This window comes from Eriocheir sinensis, unplaced genomic scaffold, assembly GCF_024679095.1.
Source record: "Eriocheir sinensis breed Jianghai 21 unplaced genomic scaffold, ASM2467909v1 Scaffold320, whole genome shotgun sequence".
Lineage (NCBI taxonomy): Eukaryota > Metazoa > Arthropoda > Malacostraca > Decapoda > Varunidae > Eriocheir > Eriocheir sinensis.
In genome coordinates this window covers 217,115-243,416 of record NW_026111633.1, presented here as the reverse complement: position 1 = coordinate 243,416, position 26,302 = coordinate 217,115, and the positions used below count along the sequence as shown (strand labels likewise).

The 26,302-nt window shown below is 50.1% G+C and overlaps 1 long non-coding RNA gene across 1 annotated transcript; it reads left to right on the top strand.

Annotated features, from left to right (window-relative positions):
• The first annotated feature begins 22,453 nt into the window (after positions 1-22,453).
• Positions 22,454-25,809, top strand: LOC126991692 (uncharacterized). The gene is made up of 4 exons (XR_007745758.1): positions 22,454-22,840; positions 24,141-24,278; positions 25,033-25,129; positions 25,454-25,809. It is a non-coding gene; the product is annotated as an uncharacterized LOC126991692 (long non-coding RNA).
• Positions 25,810-26,302: the final 493 nt, after the last annotated feature.

Below are 26,302 nucleotides of genomic sequence, written 5' to 3'. Positions count from 1 at the left end.
ACTAACAGGGTGGTGGATGAGTGGAATGAAACACTTGGTCATGTGGTGACAGGTGCCAATACAATTGTCACATTCAAAATAGACTAGATAAATTCATGGACAGCGGTGATAATGGGTGGGGTTCGATACACGGGAGCTTAGGGTCAAAGGCTGCCTCGTACAGGCCTACCGGCCTCACCTGATTGACTCCTGCGTTCTTATGTTCTTATGTTATGTTCACTGTTCTCAGCACTCTGTGCTCCTTCTTGCCCACATAATGTCATTGTGTGTCCTCAAAAGTTGTTTGCACTTCACTTTTGTACATTGCCGCGATGCTTCTAGCAGAACGCTGTGAGTGAAGATGTGCCGGTCTGCAGGATGTTTTTCCACTTCACTTCTGTACATTGCGCGTGTGGCAGGCAGAACTGGTGAAGATGTGCCGGTCTGCAGGATGTTACGCACTTCTGTACATTGCGCGTGTTGGCAGAACTGGCGGTGAAGGGCCGCACCGGTCCTGCAGGATGTTTTCTCCACTTCACTTCTGGCCGCTGCGCGTTGGCAGGCTGTGGTGAAGATGTGCCGGTCTGCTGGATGTTTGCGCCCTTCTGTATTGCGCGTGCTGGCAGAACTGTGGTGAAGATGTGCCAGTCTGCTGGATGTTTGCACTTCACTTTTGTACATTGCGCGTGCTGGCAGAACTGTGGTGAAGATGTGCCGGTCTGCTGGATGTTTGCACTTCACTTCTGTACATTGCGCGTGCTGGCAGAACTGTGGTGAAGATGTGCCGGTCTGCTGGATGTTTGCACTTCACTTCTGTACATTGCGCGTGCTGGCAGAACTGTGAGTGAAGATGTGCCGGTCTGCTGGATGTTTGCACTTCACTTCTGTACATTGCGCGTGCTGGCAGAACTGTGAGTGAAGATGTGCCGGTCTGCAGGATGTTTCCACTTCACTTTTGTACATTGCGCGTGCTGGCAGAGCTGGAGACGTGCCGGTCTGCTGGACGTTTGTTTTTGTATAGTATATATGACCGGTGATGTGTGGGAGATGTGGAAGCACTCCAGCTATTGTAGTTTCGTTGATGTGGCAACGCCCTGCGGGAACATGATAAGAGACGAGTGATCATAGCGGCGGCGAGTGCACGATGGTTCGGGGAGAGGCGAGGCTGAGCCTTTTTGGGCGAGTGCAGAGTGCAGACGCTGCTGTGTTTCCGAGGAGTGCGAGACTGAGACTGTTCAGACGCTGCGGTGTTCCCGAGGAGTGCGAGACTGAGATTGTTTGGGCCAGAACAGAGGAGCGATGCAGAGTGTGTTGGAAGAAGGATACCGAGGACACGAGATGCCAGGGCGGAGAGGAGGAGGAGCTTCATGGACGCAACAGAGGAGCTACGCCACGCACTCCGGGCGGCACTCTGCAGCGGTGAGCGTGGAAAGCCTCCAGGGCAACTCTGGCATCACACTCCTCGCCGCTCCGCCCTCTGCTGCCCCTGAAGGCGTGCTCCAGGGCCAGTAATGCGTGTGCAAAGGAGTGAGACCTTGCTTGGACCTAGTTAGAGGAAGCCTCAAGGACCACGCTGGCCCATGCCTCGCCCTTCGCCTTCTGTTGGCCTGAAGGCGTGGGCAAGGAGGAGCCCTTGCGTGGCCCTAGTTAGAGGAAGCCTCCAGGACCACGCTGGCCCATGCTCCTCGCCCCTTCGCCTTCTGTTGGCCTGAAGGCGTGGGCAAGGAGGGAGCCCTTGACGTGGCCCTAAGGGCGGCTGCCTCACGCCCCTTACTGCTCGCCGCCGCTGCCGCCCTGCCGCTAATCCTCGCGGCCAATGGTGACCACCAGATGGCCGTTGCCATGATTGCCGCGGAGCCCAACATGAGCAGGGCGGGGCGGGCGTATTGCCACGCCACCCCCAGCCTCTCCAGGAAGCCGCCACCCGCCTTCCCCGGGCCTCCGGCAGGCCCCCGCCCGGCGCCCTGCTCGGCGTCCTCCTCCAAAGTCTCCCAGCCACTGCCATCCGAGGACTCGCCACTTTCATCCTCCTCGTCCGCTCCTTCAGTGTCCGCCTCCCAGCCACTGTCGTCGTCGGCTGTGTCTCCGTCAGCCTCGTCGCTCTTTTCTTCAGTCTCCTCGTGTTTAACTTCATCGCGCGCCTCCAGCGACTCTTGTCGTCGGCTGTGTCTCCGTCAGCCTTGTAACTCTTTTCTTCAGTCGTCTTGTGTTTTCTTCATCGCGCGCCTCCCAGCGACTCTCCTCATCGCTGTCTTTCTGCTGTTCGGCATTGCCAGGGTCTTGGGCGCCCGGTTCCAGCCCTGGGTCAATATACATCCTGTACCGTTGCCGCTTGGGTGGGGCAGCGGGCTTGATAACGTCAAACGGCCACACTGCTGTCGCCTCCGACAGTGGCCGGTGCGCCTTCAGCAGGGTCACCTTCTCCCTGTCGACGTGCAGAGAAAAAGACATGTTTGAGCTGTTCTGCTTCAGCTGCCTCATGAAGGTGTTGGGCTCCAATTTGGCCACGCGCTTCTCACCGCTGAGCAGCGCCAGGGTGACCCTGACCTGTGCGCCGCCCTTGGCGCTGGTCCTGACAAGCTGCGCCAGGTCCAGGAAGGAGTAGGTGACGACGGGGCGCACCACGCGATCTACGTAGGTGAACCTGGCCTGTTTACCTTTGTATTTAATGTGTGTTTATGGTCTACGATATCCAGCTATATTCTGATCTTCTGGATTGTTGTTTTTTATAATTAGTTCAGTTAATGGGAGTCCACACAACATAAGTACTGCTGTCTCTGAAGTTGAAACCTTAAAGATCAAAGTCAAAGACACATAAAATGAACATACACCAAATGGAAAATAAAGAGAGGATGATGATGGTGCTCTTTTTTTCTGTTCAAAACTACAAGAGAATATATAATGATATGAGAGCAGCCGGCGTGGGCCCGTGGGTGTGCGCAGTTCATCCAAAACCGACAGCCTCACACACCTCACCGCCACCCTGTTTCCCGACCCCAACATTCATTTTCAAGAAAAACTGAGACCGCCATCATCTTGCTGAGAAAATTCTGCACCACACTAGCATAAAATTGTATCAGTAATGTAAAAATACACATACGAAAATCAGAGTTAAATGAAGAAATGACCCAAACTCCTACGAAAGCCTTGTCAAATATGTGTTCTTGGGCGGCGAAATGGCTTATAAAACGACCCCGTGACTCCGAATCTGCGAGCACGGGTTCGAATCCTGGCGTGCTCCAAACTTTACTGTCTCGTGAAAAATGACGTACGGCGTTGATGCATTATTTACATTATTAATGAGTTTCTTTTTTCTTATAATGCATTGCGTGTTTGAGCTACGAGTTTGCTTTGCTTGGATTGGTGACTTTTTCTGTCTTTTACTTAATGCTCTTTTTCTTAGTTCTTTTCTTCGTCCAGTGAGAGAGAGAGAGAGAGAGAGAGAGAGAGAGAGAGAGAGAGAGAGAGAGAGAGAGTAACCCATTAAGTCCCATAAACATATACACATATACATCACGAAATCTAGATAGATAGATAAATAGATCAGACGTCACAAACACACACACACACACACACACACACGCACACACACACACAGTTCGGGCCACCGAGTTGTCAGTCGCGGGGGGGGGGGATAGGGGGGCTGAAGACAAGGGCGCCGCCACCAGCCGTCTCTGGCCTGGCCGCTGCCGCGTCATTTTTTCTCTGAATTAATAAAACATTGCCGACAATGATCCCCAGGAAGCGTCGCAGCGAGCCACTCTGGGGCCCCGAGCTCTGGAACGGGATGCAGGGCGTGTGCTCGGTGGCCCTGCCCGACACCCACAGCGTCTCGGTGAGCGTGGTGCGGCGGCGCTGGGGCTGGGTGGGGTGGCGCTTCAAGGAGACGAAGAAGGTGGCCAGGTTCACCTACGTAGACCGCGTGGTGCGCCCCGTCGTCACCTACTCCTTCCTGGACCTGGCGCAGCTTGTCAGGACCAGCGCCAAGGGCGGCGCACAGGTCAGGGTCACCCTGGCGCTGCTCAGCGGTGAGAAGCGCGTGGCCAAATTGGAGCCCAACACCTTCATGAGGCAGCTGAAGCAGAACAGCTCAAACATGTCTTTTTCTCTGCACGTCGACAGGGAGAAGGTGACCCTGCTGAAGGCGCACCGGCCACTGTCGGAGGCGACAGCAGTGTGGCCGTTTGACGTTATCAAGCCCGCTGCCCCACCCAAGCGGCAACGGTACAGGATGTATATTGACCCAGGGCTGGAACCGGGCGCCCAAGACCCTGGCAATGCCGAACAGCAGAAAGACAGCGATGAGGAGAGTCGCTGGGAGGCGCGCGATGAAGAAAAACACAAGACGACTGAAGAAAAGAGTTACAAGGCTGACGGAGACACAGCCGACGACAAGAGTCGCTGGAGGCGCGCGATGAAGTTAAACACGAGGAGACTGAAGAAAAGAGCGACGAGGCTGACGGAGACACAGCCGACGACGACAGTGGCTGGGAGGCGGACACTGAAGGAGCGGACGAGGAGGATGAAAGTGGCGAGTCCTCGGATGGCAGTGGCTGGGAGACTTTGGAGGAGGACGCCGAGCAGGGCGCCGGGCGGGGCCTGCCGGAGGCCGGGAAGGCGGGTGGCGGCTTCCTGGAGAGGCTGGGGTGGCGTGGCAATACGCCCGCCCGCCCTGCTCATGTTGGGCTCCGCGGCAATCATGGCAACGGCCATCTGGTGGTCACCCATTGGCCGCGAGGATTAGCGGCAGGGCGGCAGCGGCGGCGAGCAGTAAGGGGCGTGAGGCAGCCGCCCTTAGGGCCACGTCAAGGGCTCCCTCCTTTGCCCACGCCTTCAGGCCAACAGAAGGCGAAGGGGCGAGGAGCATGGGCCAGCGTGGTCCTGGAGGCTTCCTCTAACTAGGGCCACGCAAGGGCTCCCTCCTTTGCCCACGCCTTCAGGCCAACAGAAGGCGAAGGGGCGAGGAGCATGGGCCAGCGTGGTCCTGGAGGCTTCCTCTAACTAGGGCCACGCAAGGGCTCCCTCCTTTGGCCACGCCTTCCTGGCCCTGGAGCACGCCTTCAGGGGCAGCAGAGGGCGGAGCGGCGAGGAGTGTGATGCCAGAGTTGCCCTGGAGGCTTTCCACGCTCACCGCTGCAGAGTGCCGCCCGGAGTGCGTGGCGTAGCTCCTCTGTTGCGTCCATGAAGCTCCTCCTCCTCTCCGCCCTGGCATCTCGTGTCCTCGGTATCCTCCTTCCAACACACTCTGCATCGCTCCTCTGTTCTGGCCCAAACAATCTCAGTCTCGCACTCCTCGGGAACACCGCAGCGTCTGAACAGTCTCAGTCTCGCACTCCTCGGAAACACAGCAGCGTCTGCACTCTGCACTCGCCCAAAAAGGCTCAGCCTCGCCTCTCCCCGAACCATCGTGCACTCGCCGCCGCTATGATCACTCGTCTCTTATCATGTTCCTCGCGGGGGCGTTGCCACATCAACGAAACTACAATAGCTGGAGTGCTTCCACATCTCCCACACATCACCGGTCATATATACTATACAAAAACAAACGTCCAGCAGACCGGCACGTCTCCAGCTCTGCCAGCACGCGCAATGTACAAAAGTGAAGTGGAAACATCCTGCAGACCGGCACATCTTCACTCACAGTTCTGCCAGCACGCGCAATGTACAAAAGTGAAGTGCAAACATCCTGCAGACCGGCACATCTTCACTCACAGTTCTGCCAGCACGCGCAATGTACAGAAGTGAAGTGCAAACATCCAGCAGACCGGCACATCTTCACTCACAGTTCTGCCAGCACGCGCAATGTACAAAAGTGAAGTGCAAACATCCAGCAGACCGGCATATCTTCACTCACAGTTCTGCCAGCACGCGCAATGTACAAAAGTGAAGTGCAAACAACTTTTGAGGACACACAATGACATTATGCAAGAAGGAGCACAGAGTGCTGGAGAACAGTGAACATAACATAAGAACATAAGAACGCAGGAGTCTACAAGAGGCCGGTAGGCCTGTACGAGGCAGCTCCTTTGACCCTAAGCTCCCGTGTATCGAACCCCACCTAATATCGCTGTCCATGAATTTATCTAGTCTATTTTTGAATGTGACAATTGTATTGGCACTCACCACATGACTGCTAAGCCCATTCCACTCATCCACCACCCTGTTAGTAAACCAATTTTTGCCTATGTCCCTGTTGAATCTGAATTTATCCAGTTTAAACCCGTTACTTCGTGTCCTACCCGGTTCTCTTACCAACAAAACCTTATGAATGTCTCCCTTATTAAAGCCCTTCATCCATTTATAAACCTCGATCATGTCTCCACGCACCCTTCGCCTTTCTAGAGAATGCAAGTTTAACTGTTTGAGTCTTCCCTCGTATGGCAAGTTTCTCAACCCCTGCATCATCTTAGTCATTCTCCTCTGCACCGATTCTAACATTTTGATATCCATTCTAAAGTAAGGTGACCAGAACTGAACCGCATAGTCAAGATGAGGTCTAACTAATGCTAAATATAGTTTGAGGAAGACTTCGGGGCTTCTGTTGCTTACGCTCCTTGAAATAAATCCCAGTACCCTATTAGCTCCATTTCTAGCTTGAATGCATTGTGCCCTTGGACGGAGATCAGAGCTCACTAAGACCCCTAAATCCCTCTCGCACCCAGACCTACTTATGAGAGTGTCATTTAAGCAATAGTTATGTGAGGGGTTGCTCCTACCTACACTCAGAATACTGCACTTCCCTACATTGAACTCCATCTGCCATTTATCCGCCCAGTCATATAATCTGTTGAGTTCACCTTGGAGAATACTAGCGTCCTGATCCGACTCAATTACTCTACCGATCTTGGTATCATCTGTAAATTTACTAACATCACTACTAATTCCTGTATCTAAGTCATTGATATAAATAATAAACAAAAGTGGACCTAATACCGAACCTTGTGGGACCCCACTCGTAACACATCCCCAGTCAGATCTTTTACCATTGATTTGCACTCTTTGCTTCCTATTGCTAAGCCACGCCTTGACCCAGTTCAAAACTTTACCCTCTACTCCGTGAGCCTGTAATTTAAGCAACAGTCGTTGGTGAGGAACTTTGTCAAACGCTTTACTAAAATCAAGATAGATTACATCATAATTTTCATCTCTGTCAACCGCCTCAAATACTTTATTGTAGAAGGACAAGAGATTGTTGAGGCATGACCTACCTTTTGTGAATCCATGCTGCGAGTCGTGAATTAAGCTATGTTTCTCTAAATGCTCCCGAATGTTCCTAGCTATTATGGACTCCAGCATCTTGCCTATAACCGATGTTAAGCTAATTGGGCGATAGTTTGAAGCAACTGACCTGTCCCCCTTTTTTAAAAATCGGCGTCACATTAGCTACTTTCCATAGGCTCGGCACATAGCCAGTATTTACCGACATCTTAAAGATGTCGGTTAGTGGGTCACTGATTACATCACCTAACTCCTTTAATACCCTCGGAAATATCCCGTCAGGACCTGGCGACTTGTTCTTCTTAAGCTTATCTATCTCATCCTGAACTACTTGCCTGGTAATGATTATATCCCTCAATTTATCTCCATCCCCGCCCTCGTACACCTGAACTCTTTCCGGTATAGTCGTTCGATCCTCCTGTGTGAATACTGAAAGGAAGTAGTCGTTCAACAATGTGCTCATATTTTCGTAATTTTCTATTAGCTCCCCTGTGTTTGTTTTCAGCGGTTCAATTTTCTCCCGTGTTTTTGTTCTATACATCTGAAAGAAGCCCTTAGGATTACTTTTCGCCTCATTTGCTACTTTGATCTCATAGTTCTTTTTTGCTATCCTGGTGTTTTTCTTAACTAATCTAGATAGTTCGACGTACCGGCCCCTGAGATGTGTTTCCCATTCTTTATTTTCTGATAAATTCCCTTCTTTAACCCAATCTCGTGTTTTAGTCCACGAGTCATCCACTTAGGATCATTGTCTTCTTTTCTAAGTGTTCGCTGTGGTATATGCTGTTCTTGCCCCTCTACTATTACCCTAACTAAATTATTGTAAGACATTTCTACCTGGTTTTCCTGGCTTTCCAATCCGCAGCTCTGGCCCTCATGAATCCCTAGATTATCCCAGTTTACCCCTTCAAGATGTCTTCGAAGCCCGTCGTAGTTTGCTCTTCTAAAATCTGGCACTAACACTGGGTTTGGTTCGCGGTTACCAGTCTAGCTAAAACGAACCGTTCTGTGATCACTATTTCCTAACTCTCCGCCCACCTCCAACTCACGTAGCAAGTTCCCATTATTGGTTAGGACTAAGTCTAATATGTTATCTCCTCTGGTAGGCTCAGTAACTACCTGCTTAAGGAAATTATCTTGTATAACTTCAAGAAAGTCCTCGGTTTCCAGGTCACCCACTAGATCTTCCCAGTCTATATTCCTATAACTAAAGTCCCCCATTACGCAGACATTTCTACTCATACTCGCCCTGCCAATCTCCTGTAGTAATATACTCGTGTCCTGTCTGTTAAGGTTGGGTGGCCTGTATATAACTCCTAGAGTTAGTTTTTCTTTCCCTTTGTAAACGTCCACCCAAACTGATTCTGAATCCATGTTAGTTTTGACTGAGTTGTTAACTAAACATTTAAGTGAGTCTTTAACATATAGCGCAACTCCACCTCCCTTTCTGCCCCTTCTGTCTTTGTGAAACATCTGATGACCCGTTATTTCAAATTCTGATCTAAAATTTCTATTAGCAGTGTCTACCCATGTCTCAGTGATCGCTATTATGTCAAAATTTTCTGAACAAGCTTCACCCCTTAGTAAGTCTATCTTGTTTCTGAGGCTCCTGCTGTTAGTACAGAAGATTCTTAGCCCGTCCTCTGTTACTCCCCTAGAATTACTTCTAAGCTGCCTGGTTATATTATGAGCTAGGTGTCTCCTCCCATTACTCCTCCCATTGCTCCCATTACTCCTCCCCCCCTCGCCTATACTAAAAAATCCCTCAGGGTACCAAGTGATCGCTCAATGGAGTCTGAGAGAGCCTCAACACCCTTGAACGTCAAGTGTATCCCGTCACGGGCGTAGAGGGCGTCGTTGCCAAAGAAGAGGTCCCAATTGTCGACGAACAGCCACCCATTGCGCCCGCAGTGCTCAGCAAGTCTGCTGTTCACTGCTATCGCCCTGGACAGCCATCCATCGCCAACGCCCCTCCTTGGCAGGACGCCTGTGAGACTTCCCTTTCTTTCTGTTTAACAACGTGCGTATATGAAACGTAACTATAAAACAAGTTAAAACTGGATTTGGTTAGCACATTCATTCATGTATTCATTCATCTCTGCAGCAACATATGCATATGAAACAGGTTAATACGCATGAGGAGTAGGCGTGCTCTGTGAAGCATATAAAGGACATACATTTCATAGTGTTTATGCCTCCGTGTGTTCGGGTTACTCTATTGAGCATCGGAAATGTTATGAATAACACGTCCAGACTGGAATAACAACACACGTAAGTGGAGGCGCAGTCCATCACGTCCCCCACGCCGCAGCTCGTCACACGCTGAGTGCGTACAGTCCACGGGGATAGTCTCCTTTTTATATTACAGAACCTAAACAATGTGAAGAGGCTACAATAAAGATGTTATAGTCGTTGCATCTACCTCAGGCAACGTTATCAGTATGATTTCACCGTGTACGTTTTCGATAAACATGCCGCGAATATATGTGGGAAAAAAAGGTTTAAAGTCTAAAAGTTTAAAGAGTTGCGAAAATGATCAAGTCCTTTCAAGAATGGCATTTGTTGCGACGGGAGTGAATGGAAGTGTCCAGCGCGTACGTTCAATGAGTGCTCTTGTAGCAGTCACCGCTCGAATCGCGTGTTCCTTTCCCTCAGTGACATAAGAAAATGGTGCACTGCACAGAATACTTTAAAATTGTGTTTTCATGTTCATCGTTAGTACTTGTCTCTGTCCGCGTCGTGTCTTCAATGTTTATCTTTCTTGTACTCGTTTACCTTTGACTGTCCGTCTATGTCCTTTTGTTGTCCACCGTTACACATTGTTATACACATACACCAACACTTAAATGTTAACCTACACAAACAACATTCACACAAACGCATACCCACACAAACACCTTTTCCTTGTGTTGTATTTGTCTCAATGACTTGATGTATTTTCGTCCAATAAAGTAACCCTAACGGATATTGAGTTTCACTATCCGTGAGCCGATTAGCACTTAGAACACTCGCTACCACCAACAATTGGTGACCCCGGAGTGTTGCTATGGTTCAAGGTGGCTTATAGCCGGTGCCGTACCAAGGGCACTCTCTCCCAGAGTGGAGGACCTGGGCAGGGTAACTTGTCCATTCGTCCGCCCTCTCCTGGGGCAAAAATCCTCACCTCCATTCGGGGTTCGTTGGGCTGAGCACTCAGGTCGGGAGAAATATTACGCCGTAGGCGTAGTTGCCACCTTCAGGGTTTTCCCCCGCCCTCCCCAAGGCGCCTTCTGCGCCTTCCCCAGGCACCCTCTGTGCCTCCCCCAGACGCCTTCTGCGTCTCCCCCAGACGCCTTCTGCGCCTCTTCCAGGCACCCTCTGTGCGCCTCTTCTAGGCTCCCTCTGTGCGCCTCCTCCAGGCATCTTCAGCGCCCTTCAGGCATCTTTTGTGCCCCATGGTGCTTCTCCCGGCGCTCACCCCCCCACCCCTCCTCCTCCTCCCTGCTTTTCTGCTGGTCCGGCGACTGAGACACGCACATCGTGTGACACACTACACAGACTCAGTGAACACTCAAACACAGTGCGACATATTACTGAGACACACAGTGCCACACACTCAGTGTACACGCCACACACAGACTCAGTGTACACGCCATACAGACTCAGTGTATACGCCACCACACACCGCAGACTCAGTGTACACGCAGACACAGTGTGACACCCCACTGGGATTACTAGCTGCCCCCTGGATTAACCACCGCCTCCTGGATCTACCACCGCCCTCTTGGATTATCCTACACTTGTGGATCTATGTGTACAGTGCAGTGTGTCCAGCAACAGTTCAGTGCAGCAAGTCCCCAGCAACAGTTCAGTGCAGCAAGTCCCCAGCAACAGTTAGTGTCACAGTGTTCCCACTAAGTGTACAGTGTTGTTTTACAGTGCTTTCTTGGACACTGGTTCACTCCCCGGGCCACTGAGGTCCCTAGCACGCGCCAGTGCCTATACTACACGCAGTTCGTTCTACTCTCACGGACTGCCGTGGCTCCTGGCCCGTTGTACGCCAGCGCCCTTGCCAACACCGTTCAACTTCACCATGTCTGACGACGACAACTCTTCCGCTGCGGCGGCGGTGTCCTTCAAAGCGCCGCCCTTCTGCTCACAGGACCCGTCCATATGGTTCTCCATTTTGGAGTGCGGATTCAAGACTGCCAAAATTACTAACAGTCTTACTCAGTACACTCACGCTGTTAGCCTCCTGCCCGCCGACGTCCTTCCACAAGTCTCTGACGTCATCGCCTCAGCCTACAACTCTGATCATGCCTATGAAGACCTGAAGACGACCCTACTCCAACGCCTTCAGTCTTCTGTCGCCACCCGCCTCCGTGAACTCCTCTCCAAAGAAGAGTTGGGTAATGAGAAACCGACGGACCTCCTACGCCGCATGAAGCAGCTGCTCGGCGAAAAGTACCAGTCTTTCGACCCAGACTTGTTCAAACAGCTGTTTTACCAACGTCTGCCCCCTGCTGTCCAGCGCAGCCTCTTCAGCGTTAAGGACGACCTGAAGCCCGACGCCATTGCCAAGTTAGCAGACGAATTCATGGCAACTCTACCTGGACCGCTAACTTCCTCAGTGTCTTCCGTCGTCTCCGAAAGGACCACTCAATTTGACGAACTCGTCAAGCAAGTCTCCCTGCTTGCGACGAAAGTCACCTCTCTTGAGGAGCGGCTCGATCGCCGCCGCTCTCGCTCCCCCACTCCTCACCGACGTCAGCGCCGCTCCCGTTCGAAAAGCCCAGGACTCTGCTGGTACCACAACAACTTCGGCGAGAAAGCTACGAGGTGTACCACCCCGTGCACTTACAAGGCGTCAAACTCCAAGGACGAGCACTAGTGCAGCATAGCGCTCGTCATCAACCCTCGGCGCTGCTCCACCTTCATGATTGCCGTTCCAACACAAAGTTCCTGATTGACACCGGCGCTGATGTCAGTATAATCCCAGCAACCGCCAGTCAGCGAACTCTACCTCCACTCTTGCACCTGTACGCCGACAACGGTACCAAAATACCTGTCTACTCGCGACACACCATGCAAGTGGACCTTTACCTACGACGTTGCTTCGAATGGACCTTCTACGTCGGGAACGTCTCGCAGGCAATCCTCGGAGCTGATTTTCTAAGGCACTTCAACCTCTTAGTCGACGTCAAAGGACGAAGGCTGGTTGACCCGCTCACTTCCATCTTCTCCAATGCTCAACCAGCACCAGGTGACAGCTCGCAACTTGCCGTCGTTCACAAGGACCACCAGTTCGCCGCCCTGCTCAAGTCCTTTCCCACGCTCACACAGCCCTATTCAGCCAGCCTGCCCGTCAAGCACCACGTTACGCATCACATAGAGACTACAGGACCTCCAGTACACGCCAAGGCCCGTCGCTTAGCTCCTGAACGCTACCGTCAAGCCAAGGCCGAGTTCGAGTCTCTGTTGCGTCAAGGTATTGTACGGCCCAGTAGCAGCAACTGGTCATCAGCCCTCCACGTCGTCCCCAAGAAGAACGGCGACATACGTCCCTGTGGAGACTACCGAGCCCTTAACTCGCGCACTAAGATGGACAGACCAAACATCCAGGAATTCTCGTCTCAACTTGCTGGTTCCACCATCTTTTCACGTGTGGACCTCGTCAAGGCCTTTCACCAGATTCCAGTCCATCCTGACGACATACCGAAGACTGCCGTCATCACGCCCTTCGGTCTCTTTGAATACGTCAGGATGCCGTTTGGACTCATGAATGCGGCCCAGACCTTTCAACGCTTCATCGACGAAGTTCTCCGCGGCTTACCCTTCTGCTTCGCCTACATAGACGATCTACTCATCGCTAGCCCGGATGAAGCCTCTCACAAACAGCACCTTCACCAAGTCCTCACCCGCTTGCAAGACTACGGAGTACAGATCAACGTGGACAAGTCTGAGTTCGGTGTTACTTCCCTCACCTTCCTTGGTCACACTGTTACTCCAGAGGGCATCGCTCCACTCAACTCAAGGACTGAAGCCATCCAGCAGTTCCCGAAGCCGTCCACCCAGCGCCAATTCAAGGAATTCCTGGGTATGGTTAACTTCTACAACCGCTTCGTCCCACACTGCTCTCTCATGCTCCAGCCCCTCTTCGCCATGGTGAAGCCCTGCAAGCGTGGCCAGTCTGTCACTCTCGCCTGGACTCCGAACGCTGACGCCGCCTTTCTCGCTGCTAAGAAGGCTCTCAGCGACACAGTCATGTTGTCCTTCCCTGCCCATGACGCGGAGATCTCGATTGCAACAGACGCCTCCGACACTGGGACTGGTGCTGTCCTTCAACAGTTCGTCGACAACGCCTGGAAGCCGATCGCCTTCTTCTCCCGTAAGCTCTCCAAGTCTGAAGCCAAGTACAGCGCTTACGACCGGGAACTTCTCGCCATCTTCAAGGCTGTCAAACGTTTCCGCTACTTCATTGAAGGCCGGCGTTTCCACGTGTTCACCGACCACAAGCCCCTCACTACAACTTTCCTGAGGAACAAAGACTCTTATACACCACGTCAACTCCGCCACATGGACTACATCTCGCAGTTCACCACTGACATCCGGTATATCAAAGGTGCAGACAACGCTCCAGCTGACGCCCTCTCCCGCAACATTACCGCTGTGACGTCCTCTTCACTTGATTACGCCGCCATAGCCGCCGAACAGTCCGGCGACGCAGAGCTGGAGAGGCTTCTGAACAACCCGGCGCTTAAAGTGAAGAAAATCACTCCCAGGCACCAAGGTCACTCTCTACGCTGACGTCTCTACGGCCACCATCCGTCCCTACCTGCCACAGCGACACCGCTACCAGGCCTTCCGTCAGCTTCACGACCTCTCTCATCCTGGCATTCGAGCCTCGCAGCGCTTGATGACGTACGTCCCGCTTCATTTGGGAGGGAATTAACAAAGACGTCAGACTATGGACCAAAACCTGCACTGACTGCCAAGCCTCCAAGGTGACGCGACACACACACTCTCCACCCGGCACCTTCACGCCCGTCACGGAGAGGTTCGACCATGTCCACATTGACCTTGTTGGTCCCCTGCCGCCCTCCGCAGGCCATCGCTACATCCTCACCTGCGTGGATCGTTTCACACGCTGGCCTGAGGCCGCCCCCATCGCTGACATCACTACGGACGCCGTCGCCCACGCCTTCATTGCTACTTGGGTCTCCAGGTTCGGCGTCCCTCTCAGCCTCACCTCAGACCGCGGCGGCCAGTTCGAGGCTAACGTGTGGAACAAAGTCATGACCCTCCTTGGCATCCGCCGCTACAGAACGTCAAGTTATCACCCGCAGGCTAACGGCATGGTCGAGCGCTTCCATCGGCAGCTGAAATCCTCCCTCATGGCCTCCACCCAACGCGACAACTGGTCCCTGGCTCTTCCCTTGGTCCTCCTCGGCATCAGGTCCTCCCTGAAGGAAGACCTGCACCACTCCTCGGCTGAACTAGTGTATGGCACCAACCTCCGGCTCCCAGGCGAACTTCTGGCGCCACACCTGACACCGCCCCCTGCGGCGTCCAGGACTTCGCCGCCCGCCTCAAAGGTGCCATGAGGAGCCTCCAGCCGGTGCAGCCTCGCTCTTCCCCGAAGAAGACCTTCGTCAACCAGGACCTCGACACCTGCACCCACGTCTTCGTGCGCGTGGATGCCGTTCGGCGGCCCCTGCAGCAGCCCTACCAAGGACCCTACCGCGTCCTGAGACGGACCAGAAAGACTGTCACGATAGACAAACATGGTTCTCAGGACGCGGTCTCCATAGACAGGGTCAAGCCGGCGTACCTGCTGGCCCCAGACCAGGCGCCCCAGCTCTCCGTCGCCGAAACAACACCGTCTGCACCAGTCCGCACCAGGAAGATATCGTTCCTTCTATGAAGTCACTGGGGGGGAATATCTGTAGCAGTCACCGCTCGAATCGCGTGTTCCTTCCCCTCAGTGACATAAGAAAATGGTGCACTGCACAGAATACTTTAAAATTGTGTTTTCATGTTCATCGTTAGTACTTGTCTCTGTCCGCGTCGTGTCTTCAATGTTTATCTTTCTTGTACTCGTTTACCTTTGACTGTCCGTCTATGTCCTTTTGTTGTCCACCGTTACACATTGTTATACACATACACCAACACTTAAATGTTAACCTACACAAACAACATTCACACAAACGCATACCCACACAAACACCTTTTCCTTGTGTTGTATTTGTCTCAATGACTTGATGTATTTTCGTCCAATAAAGTAACCCTAACGGATATTGAGTTTCACTGTCCGTGAGCCGATTAGCACTTAGAACACTCGCTACCACCAACACTCTGATCTGTTAGGCAAGTCAATGAGGTGCTGGGCTAAAAGATTGCTGAATTAAGATGGACAAAATTGAGGTGATTAAGGTCTACGATATCCAGCTATATTCTGATCTTCTGGATTGTTGTTTTTTTATAATTAGTTCAGTTAATGGGAGTCCACACAACATAAGTACTGCTGTCTCTGAAGTTGAAACCTTAAAGATCAAAGTCAAAGACACATAAAATGAACATACACCAAATGGAAAATAAAGAGAGGATGATGATGGTGCTCTTTTTTTCTGTTCAAAACTACAAGAGAATATATAATGATATGAGAGCAGCCGGCGTGGGCCCGTGGGTGTGCGCAGTTCATCCAAAACCGACGGCCTCACACCTCACCGCCACCCTGTTTCCCGACCCCAACATTCATCTTCAAGAAAAACTGAGACCGCCATCATCTTGCTGAGAAAATTCTGCACCACACTAGCATAAAATTGTATCAGTAATGTAAAAATACACATACGAAAATCAGAGTTAAATGAAGAAATGACCCAAACTCCTACGAAAGCCTTGTCAAATATGTGTTCTTGGGCGGCGAAATGGCTTATAAAACGACCCCGTGACTCCGAATCTGCGAGCACGGGTTCGAATCCTGGCGTGCTCCAAACTTTACTGTCTCGTGAAAAATGACGTACGGCGTTGATGCATTATTTACATTATTAATGAGTTTCTTTTTTCTTATAATGCATTGCGTGGTTGAGATACGAGTTTGCTGTGCTTGGATTGTTGACGTTTTCTGTCTTTACTTAATGCTCTTTTCTTAGTTCTTTTCTTCGTCCCGTGAGAGAGAGAGAGAGAGAGAGAGAGAGAGAGAGAGAGAGAGAGAGAGAGAGAGAGAGAGTAACCCATTAAGTCCCATAAACATATACATCACGAAATCTAGATAGATAGATAAATAGATCAGACGTCACAAACACACACACACACACACACACGCACACACACACACAGTTCGGGCAACAGCCTTGTCAGTAGCGGGGAGGGGGATAGGGGCTGAAGACAAGGGCGCCGCCACCAGCCGTCTCTGGCCTGGCCGCTGCCGCGTCATTTTTTCTCTGAATTAATAAAACATTGCCGACAATGATCCCCAGGAAGCGTCGCAGCGAGCCACTCTGGGGCCCCGAGCTCTGGAACGGGATGCAGGGCGTGTGCTCGGTGGCCCTGCCCGACACCCACAGCGTCTCGGTGAGCGTGGTGCGGCGGCGCTGGGGCTGGGTGGGGTGGCGCTTCAAGGAGACGAAGAAGGTGGCCAGGTTCACCTACGTAGACCGCGTGGTGCGCCCCGTCGTCACCTACTCCTTCCTGGACCTGGCGCAGCTTGTCAGGACCAGCGCCAAGGGCGGCGCACAGGTCAGGGTCACCCTGGCGCTGCTCAGCGGTGAGAAGCGCGTGGCCAAATTGGAGCCCAACACCTTCATGAGGCAGCTGAAGCAGAACAGCTCAAACATGTCTTTTCTCTGCACGTCGACAGGGAGAAGGTGACCCTGCTGAAGGCGCACCGGCCACTGTCGGAGGCGACAGCAGTGTGGCCGTTTGACGTTATCAAGCCCGCTGCCCCACCCAAGCGGCAACGGTACAGGATGTATATTGACCCAGGGCTGGAACCGGGCGCCCAAGACCCTGGCAATGCCGAACAGCAGAAAGACAGCGATGAGGAGAGTCGCTGGGAGGCGCGCGATGAAGAAAACACAAGACGACTGAAGAAAAGAGTTACAAGGCTGACGGAGTCAAAGCCGAAGACAAGACTCGCTGGGTGGCGCTCGATGAAGTTAAACACGAGGAGACTGAAGAAAAGAGCGACGAGGCTGACGGAACACAGCCGACGACGACAGTGGCTGGGAGGCGGACACTGAAGGAGCGGACGAGGAGGATGCAAGTGGCGAGTCCTCGGATGGCAGTGGCTGGGAGACTTTGGAGGAGGACGCCGAGCAGGGCGCCGGGCGGGGGCCTGCCGGAGGCCCGGGAAGGCGGGTGGCGGCTTCCTGGAGAGGCTGGGGGTGGCGTGGCAATCCGCCCGCCCCGCCCTGCTCATGTTGGGCTCCGCGGCAATCATGGCAACGGCCATCTGGTGGTCACCCATTGGCCGCGAGGATTAGCGGCAGGGCGGCAGCGGCGGCGAGCAGTAAGGGGCGTGAGGCAGCCGCCCTTAGGGCCACGTCAAGGGCTCCCTCCTTTGCCCACGCCTACAGGCCAACAAAAGGCGAATCGGCGAGCAGCAAGGGCCAACATGGTCCTCGAGGCTTCCTCTAACTAGGGCCACGCAAGGGCTCCCTCCTTGCCCACGCCTTCAGGCCAACAGAAGGCGAAGGGCGAGGAGCATGGGCCAGCGTGGTCCTGGAGGCTTCTAACTAGGGCCACGCAAGGGCTCCCTCCTTTGCCCACGCCTTCCTGGCCCTGGAGCACGCCTTCAGGGGCAGCAGAGGGCGGAGCGGCGAGGAGTGTGATGCCAGAGTTGCCCTGGAGGCTTTCCACGCTCACCGCTGCAGAGTGCCGCCCGGAGTGCGTGGCGTAGCTCCTCTGTTGCGTCCATGAAGCTCCTCCTCCTCTCCGCCCTGGCATCTCGTGTCCTCGGTATCCTTCTTCCAACACACTCTGCATCGCTCCTCTGTTCTGGCCCAAACAATCTCAGTCTCGCACTCCTCGGGAACACCGCAGCGTCTGAACAGTCTCAGTCTCGCACTCCTCGGAAACACAGCAGCGTCTGCACTCTGCACTCGCCCAAAAAGGCTCAGCCTCGCCTCTCCCCGAACCATCGTGCACTCGCCGCCGCTATGATCACTCGTCTCTTATCATGTTCCTCGCGGGGGCGTTGCCACATCAACGAAACTACAATAGCTGGAGTGCTTCCACATCTCCCACACATCACCGGTCATATATACTATACAAAAACAAACGTCCAGCAGACCGGCACGTCTCCAGCTCTGCCAGCACGCGCAATGTACAAAAGTGAAGTGGAAACATCCAGCAGACCGGCACATCTTCACTCACAGTTCTGCCAGCACGCGCAATGTACAGAAATGAAGTGCAAACATCCAGCAGACCGGCACATCTTCACTCACAGTTCTGCCAGCACGCGCAATGTACAAAAGTGAAGTGGAAACATCCTGCAGACCGGCACATCTTCACTCACAGTTCTGCCAGCACGCGCAATGTACAAAAGTGAAGTGGAAACATCCTGCAGACCGGCACATCTTCACTCACAGTTCTGCCAGCACGCGCAATGTACAAAAGTGAAGTGGAAACATCCAGCAGACCGGCACATCTTCACTCACAGTTCTGCCACCACGCGCAATGTACAGAAGTGAAGTGCAAACATCCTGCAGACCGGCACATCTTCACTCACAGTTCTGCCAGCACGCGCAATGTACAGAAGTGAAGTGCAAACATCCAGCAGACCGGCACATCTTCACTCACAGTTCTGCCAGCACGCGCAATGTACAAAAGTGAAGTGCAAACAACTTCAGAGGACACACAATGACATTATGCAAGAAGGAGCACAGAGTGCCGGAGAACAGTGGTGTGAGACTTCCCTTTCTTTCTGTCTAACAACGTGCGTATATGAAACGTAACTATAAAACAAGTTAAAACTGGATTTGGTTAGCACATTCATTCATGTATTCATTCATCTCTGTAGCAACATATGCATATGAAAAGGGTTAATAAGCATGAGGAGTAGGCGTGCTCTGTGAAGCATATAAAGGACATACATTTCATAGTGTTTATGCCTCCGTGTGTTCGGGTTACTCTATTGAGCATCGGAAATGTTATGAATAACACGTCCAGACTGGAATAAGAACACACGTAAGTGGAGGCGCAGTCCATCACGTCCCCACGCCGCAGCTCGTCACACGCTGAGTGCGTACAGTCCACGGGGATAGTCTCCTTTTTATATTACAGAACCTAAACAATGTGAAGAGGCTACAATAAAGATGTTATAGTCGTTGCATCTACCTCAGGCAACGTTATCAGTATGATTTCACCGTGTACGTTTTCGATAAACATGCCGCGAATATATGTGGGAAAAAAAGGGTGTTCCACCGGATACATTTCAGGGCACCGGTCTCAGATCAGAAGTAGGTGGTCTAAAGGTTACAGGCACAAAAATTCATGCTTCTGTCCAGTCGGTCTCCATCTCGTCTAAATCTTCCCTTTACAGCCCCCACCAGTTCTCTTCCTTCTCCTCTTCCTCCTGCTTCGCTTCCTCCTGCTTTGCCTTCTCTACCTCATAGTCCATGTCTTTCTTCTCCTCTTCCTCCTCTTCCTTCGTCCTTCTCCTCCTCTTCCTCCTCCTCCTCCCACCCTCCTCCTCCTCCATTCCTATCAACGCTTATGCACTGAGCAATAATATTCTAAGGAGCTTAGTTTCAGCCTAATCTTATCATGGCCAAGGTTCAGCCCCTCGCTAAATATTAGTATGGTTCTCTCTCTCTCTCTCTCTCTCTCTCTCTCTCTCTCTCTCTCTCTCTCTCTCTCTCTCTCTCTCTCTCTCTCTCTCTCTGCTATCATTTTTCACTTTCCTTGTTCTCGTTGTCATTTTCTCCATCCTCGCCTCCTCTTCCTTGTCTCATTCACTTACCCACATCGTCAGTTAGTCAGTCAATCAGTTTAAAGAGTTGCGAAAATGATCAAGTCCTTTCAAGAATGGCATTTGTTGCGACGGGAGTGAATGGAAGTGTCCAGCGCGTACGTTCAATGAGTGCTCTGATCTGTTAGGCAAGTCAATGAGGTGCTGGGCTAAAAGATTGCTGAATTAAGATGGACAAAATTGAGGTGATTAAGGTCTACGATATCCAGCTATATTCTGATCTTCTGGATTGTTGTTTTTTATAATTAGTTCAGTTAATGGGAGTCCACACAACATAAGTACTGCTGTCTCTGAAGTTGAAACCTTAAAGATCAAAGTCAAAGACACATAAAATGAACATACACCAAATGGAAAATAAAGAGGATGATGATGGTGCTCTTTTTTCTGTTCAAAACTACAAGAGAATATATAATGATATGAGCAGCCGGCGTGGGCCCGTGGGTGTGCGCAGTTCATCCAAAACCGACGGCCTCACACACCTCACCGCCACCCTGTTTCCCGACCCCAACATTCATCTTCAAGAAAAACTGAGACCACCATCATCTTGCTGAGAAAATTCTGCATCACACTAGCATAAAATTGTATCAGTAATGTAAAAATACACATACGAAAATCAGAGTTAAATGAAGAAATGACCCAAACTCCTACGAAAGCCTTGTCAAATATGTGTTCTTGGGCGGCGAAATGGCTTATAATACGATAAAGAAGAGGGGGAGATAGAAATAGAAGTGACCAGTGGGATTAGACAGGGATGTACTGCCTCAACTACACTGTTGAAGATGATTACTTTTAAAATAATTCAGGAGCTAGTGGAGCTAGAATGTGGGTACAAAGATGAGGCATTGAGGATTACCTCTCTTCTTTGCAGATGATGGCATGCTTTTGGCAAATAGTGTAGGGGAAGCAGTACAGATGATAGAGAAGATGGAGACTATAGCTAAAGAATATGGACGAGAAGTAAATAAGCAGAAAAGCAATATTATCATTTTTAATATGGAAAACAAACCAGAAAGTATAGGGGGCATTAGTGTTGGGGATAGAATTAAATATTTAGGAATAATAGTCAATGACAAGAGGAACTGTTTTCAAATGCAAAAGGAAGAAATGTTCAGGAAAGCGAGAAGGCTAGCAAATATGACATACAAAGGAATTGAAAAGAGCTGTTCAAGAATGTTAAAAGGAAAGACTTATTGGAAAAATGTTGCACTGCCATCCATCCTGTACGGGGTAAATATAATAAACATCACAAAGACAGACATAAAAAAGTTGCAGAGGATAGAGAATGAGGTGTACAGGAAGATTTTGAGGGCACCAATGTATGCACAGGAAGCAGCACTCAGGGGGGAGATAGGAAGCTCCAGTGTTAAAACAGGACAAGGGAGGGACAGTGGAAGTACTTAAGGTATGTTCTTGTGGAAGGAAACGATTTGGTGAGAAGGGTGGGAGAGGAGATGATAGAGAAGAGACAAAGTAGGTGGGTGAAAGATTTGTTGAATGAACTGAGAGCAACTGAGGGACTGAGTGTGAGTGTGAGGAATGAGACAAAGGAGAGTATAAAGCAGAGAATGAGAGAGCTGGATACAAGAGAGTGGAAGAGGCAAATGAATGAGAAAGCAAGCCTTAAGATATATAGAAAATGGAGACAGGAGTTGGGAGGACAAGAGGAGGTATACACCAACAACCAAGCCTCAGAAGTGCTATTCAGATGCAGGACAAACAACATGCAACTAAAAGACAGAAACAGACACCGGCAAGAGGAAACCAAGTGTGACATGTGTGGAGCTGAACACGAAGACCTGCGACACTTCCTGCTCTGGTGCCCGGCCTGTGCAGAGGAAAGAGCAAAGTGCGTGAGGCTGCAACATTGGAACATTTTTATTTGAAAATGAACACACCGAACAAACGAAAACAACAGTACACAAGTTTTGGACAATAAGAGAAAAAAGAATGCAAGAAAAAGGAAAACAATAGACCCAGACAGTAGACACGTCAGGGAGTGCCGTTACAAAGGCAAAACTCCCGACCGACTACTACTGCTACTAAATGGAAGAGGCTAATAATCACACGATGCAATGCCTGGGATGGCATGTTCCTCCCTTCTCCTTTGTTGTTAAACGCAACAATGAACAATCAATCAATTTATACTACTTAAGATAAAACTCGTTTACTTCAAGTATTTCTACAATATTAGGCTAATGGACCAAACTCATTGTGGTTTTGAGATATGGCAGTAGTAGCCTTTTGGGGTGTCCTTGCGTACGCCAGTCCTCGTCGACAGGCAGACTTGCTCGGCTAGATCGATTTCGATCGCCAATAGAGTCGGTCTGTCGGCACGTCCTGCCTCTAGCAATGGCCGGTGCTCCCCCGTGCAAGGAGGGAGCAATGTTTTCCCTCCTGACGGCCGCCGTCTTCGGACAAGGGCCCGTTGTCCCCTAGTGATACTAGGCGACAAATCTTTGAAGAAGTATCGGAGACGCCGTTGCAAAGACAAAGGCAAGAACATCATCATCATCATCATCAGGATCTACATGTAAACAATCAGGCCGCGTGTGACACCCTCAGCCCCACGCTGGCCAGGCGCGGCGCCCCACACACCAGAACACTTCCTGCCACGGCTACACTCCCCCACACCAGCCGCAAGGCAGCCCCAGCCAGGCTCCACACCCTCAGGTCAGCCTGTGACACCCTCAGGTCAGTGCCACGCAGCCTTCCCAGACTGGCCTGGACCTCAGAGAAAAGGCACTTTGAACCACGAGCCTCCACCATTTTCCCACCACATCCATCACACATTCATATCTCCCATCATAATAAGTTTCCTTTCTTTCTCAAAACTGTTCAAACATGCATTCACTTCCTCCCAAAAAGCTTCCCTTTCTCTCAGTCCTTTTTTACTCCTCACATTTACTGGTGCATAAATACACACCCATGCATACTTTTCTAAACCTACTTTTCCTTTCAGCCACACAATTCTTGATCCCTTCCAACCATAATCAGTCTCCACACTCTTTCAGACATCACAACACTTCCTTACTCCTGCCTCCATACTTCTCATCCATCCCCGTCCATACAACCCCTCAGGCACACCCTCCCCTGCCATCACTCACACCAGTTCCTCAACTATGTGTTTCAGTCACTCCCAACACATCCACTCTACCATTTACAAAATTTTCAATCATTACTTTCCTCTTTTCCTCACCACCTTAACCATTAATAGACACCAGTCTCATGCATTCCTTTCTCTTCGGCCGTCGCTCATGCCTCTAAAAAGTCTTTTTTTTTTTTAAATAATATATCTAACAGTAACATAGTGAGATTAATGTAGAATGCGCTTAGAAATTTATTGTTTGAAGAACTCGACAAATTTGCATTCCCTTGAGCAAGCATTATAGTGAAATCATGAATATTGATTGAGTCAAATTGTTGTGAAAAAAATGTGTGTGTGTGTGTGTGTGTGTGTGTGTATTTAGTTAGTTGTTGTATTTACCTTGTTGTAGTTTTACAGGGCTGGGCTTTACACTGGTGTGGTCCCATATCCGTATCTACATTTATTCAACTTTTCCTTAAAGCTTTGCACACTTCTCGCCAATACTACATCCTCACTTAGTCTGTTCCAAACCTCTATATTTCTTTGCGGGAAGCTATGTTTATTTATGTCTTTGTGTGTGTGTGTGTGTGTGTGTCATGCATGATGTATGTGCACCAGCTGGCTCTCAGTTTACAAAATGATCATTGTGTCTGGCTGAAGACATTTCCAGCACAACAGTTTCTTATATTATTATTTTAGATAAACATTTGTATATATTGAACAAAGCCACTTGAACAGCATAGTGGATGTAAGTGTATATATGCAAAACTTATATGATGGTCATGCATCAAATCAGTTTCATAAAAATTGGCAAAATTAACGACACGTACAGTGTCTCGACTCAGCTTAAGCATGTCCGTAGTGTTCAGCGTCTCATGGAGGTCACTGATTCCCTGTCTCAAACAGGGGAATGCTCACGTTTTTGGGATTGCTTCAAAGCTTGACGAGACACCTCTCCCAGGCTCCCTCCTTCACGCAGGACCACCCCTGGAGGAGGACTCCCTGGAGCCTGCCAAGGAGTACAGGGATGCTGACATCAATGAGGTGTGTGTGTGTGTGTGTGTGTGTGTGTGTGTGTGTGTATACTTGTTCATATTCCTGGTTGTGGTAAACAGGAAATGAGTTGCACTCACAGGGTTCTGTCTGTGTGTCTCACTCTGTCAAACTTGTCTTTACATTAATTTTAAGATTTGGACTGGTTTATTTCCCTGTCCAGGCCACCTCGGTGCATTAATATACAGATCTTTTTTTTTTATATCCTTCAAGCACCTTTTTCCTGCCTTTTCTATCCATTGCTTTTATTTGCATTGAATTTGTTATTTCTATCTGGCTCCATTGACAAAGCCTGTCCCTGCAGCAGCTTACAGTCCTTCTCCTTCCCTCGGCACCACGGCAAACATGGTCACCCAGAGTTGTGCATACATCAGCACTGAGGCCTTCACAAGTCCCTTCAGGCTTTCCTAGACACACTCTACAACACATCAGTCACCTCTGATCACTGGTAACTCAACAAATTAAAGACACGTCTGCTCATGTGTTGCTTCTCTGGGTGTGTGAGTTAGTGTGGTATCCATGTTTTGTCTTGTTTGCCCGATGTCATTGTTGGTGTTTGTGCATCAAGCTGTCATTTAGCATCATTAAAGAATCACTGTGACCTTTCCAGAGGTGTATTGTAGAACATACTTTGTACCTCACTCTAAAAGATAGTCATTGAAATTGCATATGGACTTAAATATTGATGTTAAATGAGGCTTACATGTGTTTTCCTGTGTGTCTGAGTCACTGTGTGTTGGAACAGGCTATACACGATTATGAACCAGTTGGTGAAGGGCTGGAGCCTCCTCTGAGCACCCCTGTGTGACAGTACAGCTGGTGAACCCACTCAGGACCAGAAGGTGATGAAGATGTGCTGTATTATATTTCATTCAGATTCATTCATTATTAACACTCACCCAAAAATGAATTATTCAAATACTTTAAAAAGAAAACATCTCCTTCAAGTTGTTTCAGAGCTAGAAAAGATGTCATTTTGTCCTGTGTGAAGGTGTGTTGCATCAGCCGTAACCTTGTGATTCACCATGGACATTTTTATGGATTTATTTTTATAGGTTGAGTGTTGGTAGATTTTGAAGCTCTAGTGTTAGGCTTTGGTAGGATTAAAGTGGCAAAAGATGCAATTTGTACCCAGAGGCACAGACTGAACTGGTGCCGTCATGCAGGTTGATGAGGGTAATCTTGAGAGCCAGCACCAGACCCTGGCGCCTCCTCCACCCCGGCCAGGATCCCTCCCCCAGGGCCCATGGAGCCACCAGAGGTAAGGCACCATCAGGCATCCCTTCCCTGTTTGTAATTTTTGGAATGTCTTCAGAAGTGACTTGTTTCATTTCCTTTTGATTTCTATTCAAAGTGATTTTCCTGTATTTGAATTTCAGACCAAGCATTTTGCAAGGTCTTCAGACAAAGCCTAACAAAATATTGTGCCTTCCATTTTTTTTTCTATAACCCAAAAAAAATGTGACTAATTGTGTAAAAGTGTGCCCAGGTCATAGCTGGGCACGATAACAGAAAACCTTATTCCCGATAACCGATAACTGATAATGGAAAACCTTATCGGTAATAACCGATATTCGTTAACTGGAAATACAAATATAGGCGATAACCGATACCCGATATTAATCCACAATTCCGATACTAGCTAGCGATAAGTCCGATAGGCGAAAACGATTCTATATTGGTATTTCAAATAAAAAACATAGATGAATTCAAATTTTTATTATCTGTATTTTAGAAAACTTACAAAACCTGAAAACCACACGTTGACACGTAGCTAAGGACGGTAATACTGGAAACGCCTGAACCGGTGTTGTGTTATTTGGCGTCCCCACATTCATAAGCTGCTTTTGTTTGCAAACACTGGTCTCTCGTGAACTGCGCATGCTCAGACCAGCAAGCGTAGACCTGTACAGTCTCACAAAGCTTTTTAACCGTAATTAGGAGTTGCTGGAAGGCTGAATCAGACATACAGTACCACCATCCCCGCTGGTTCTAGAACGACACTCTGTACGAGT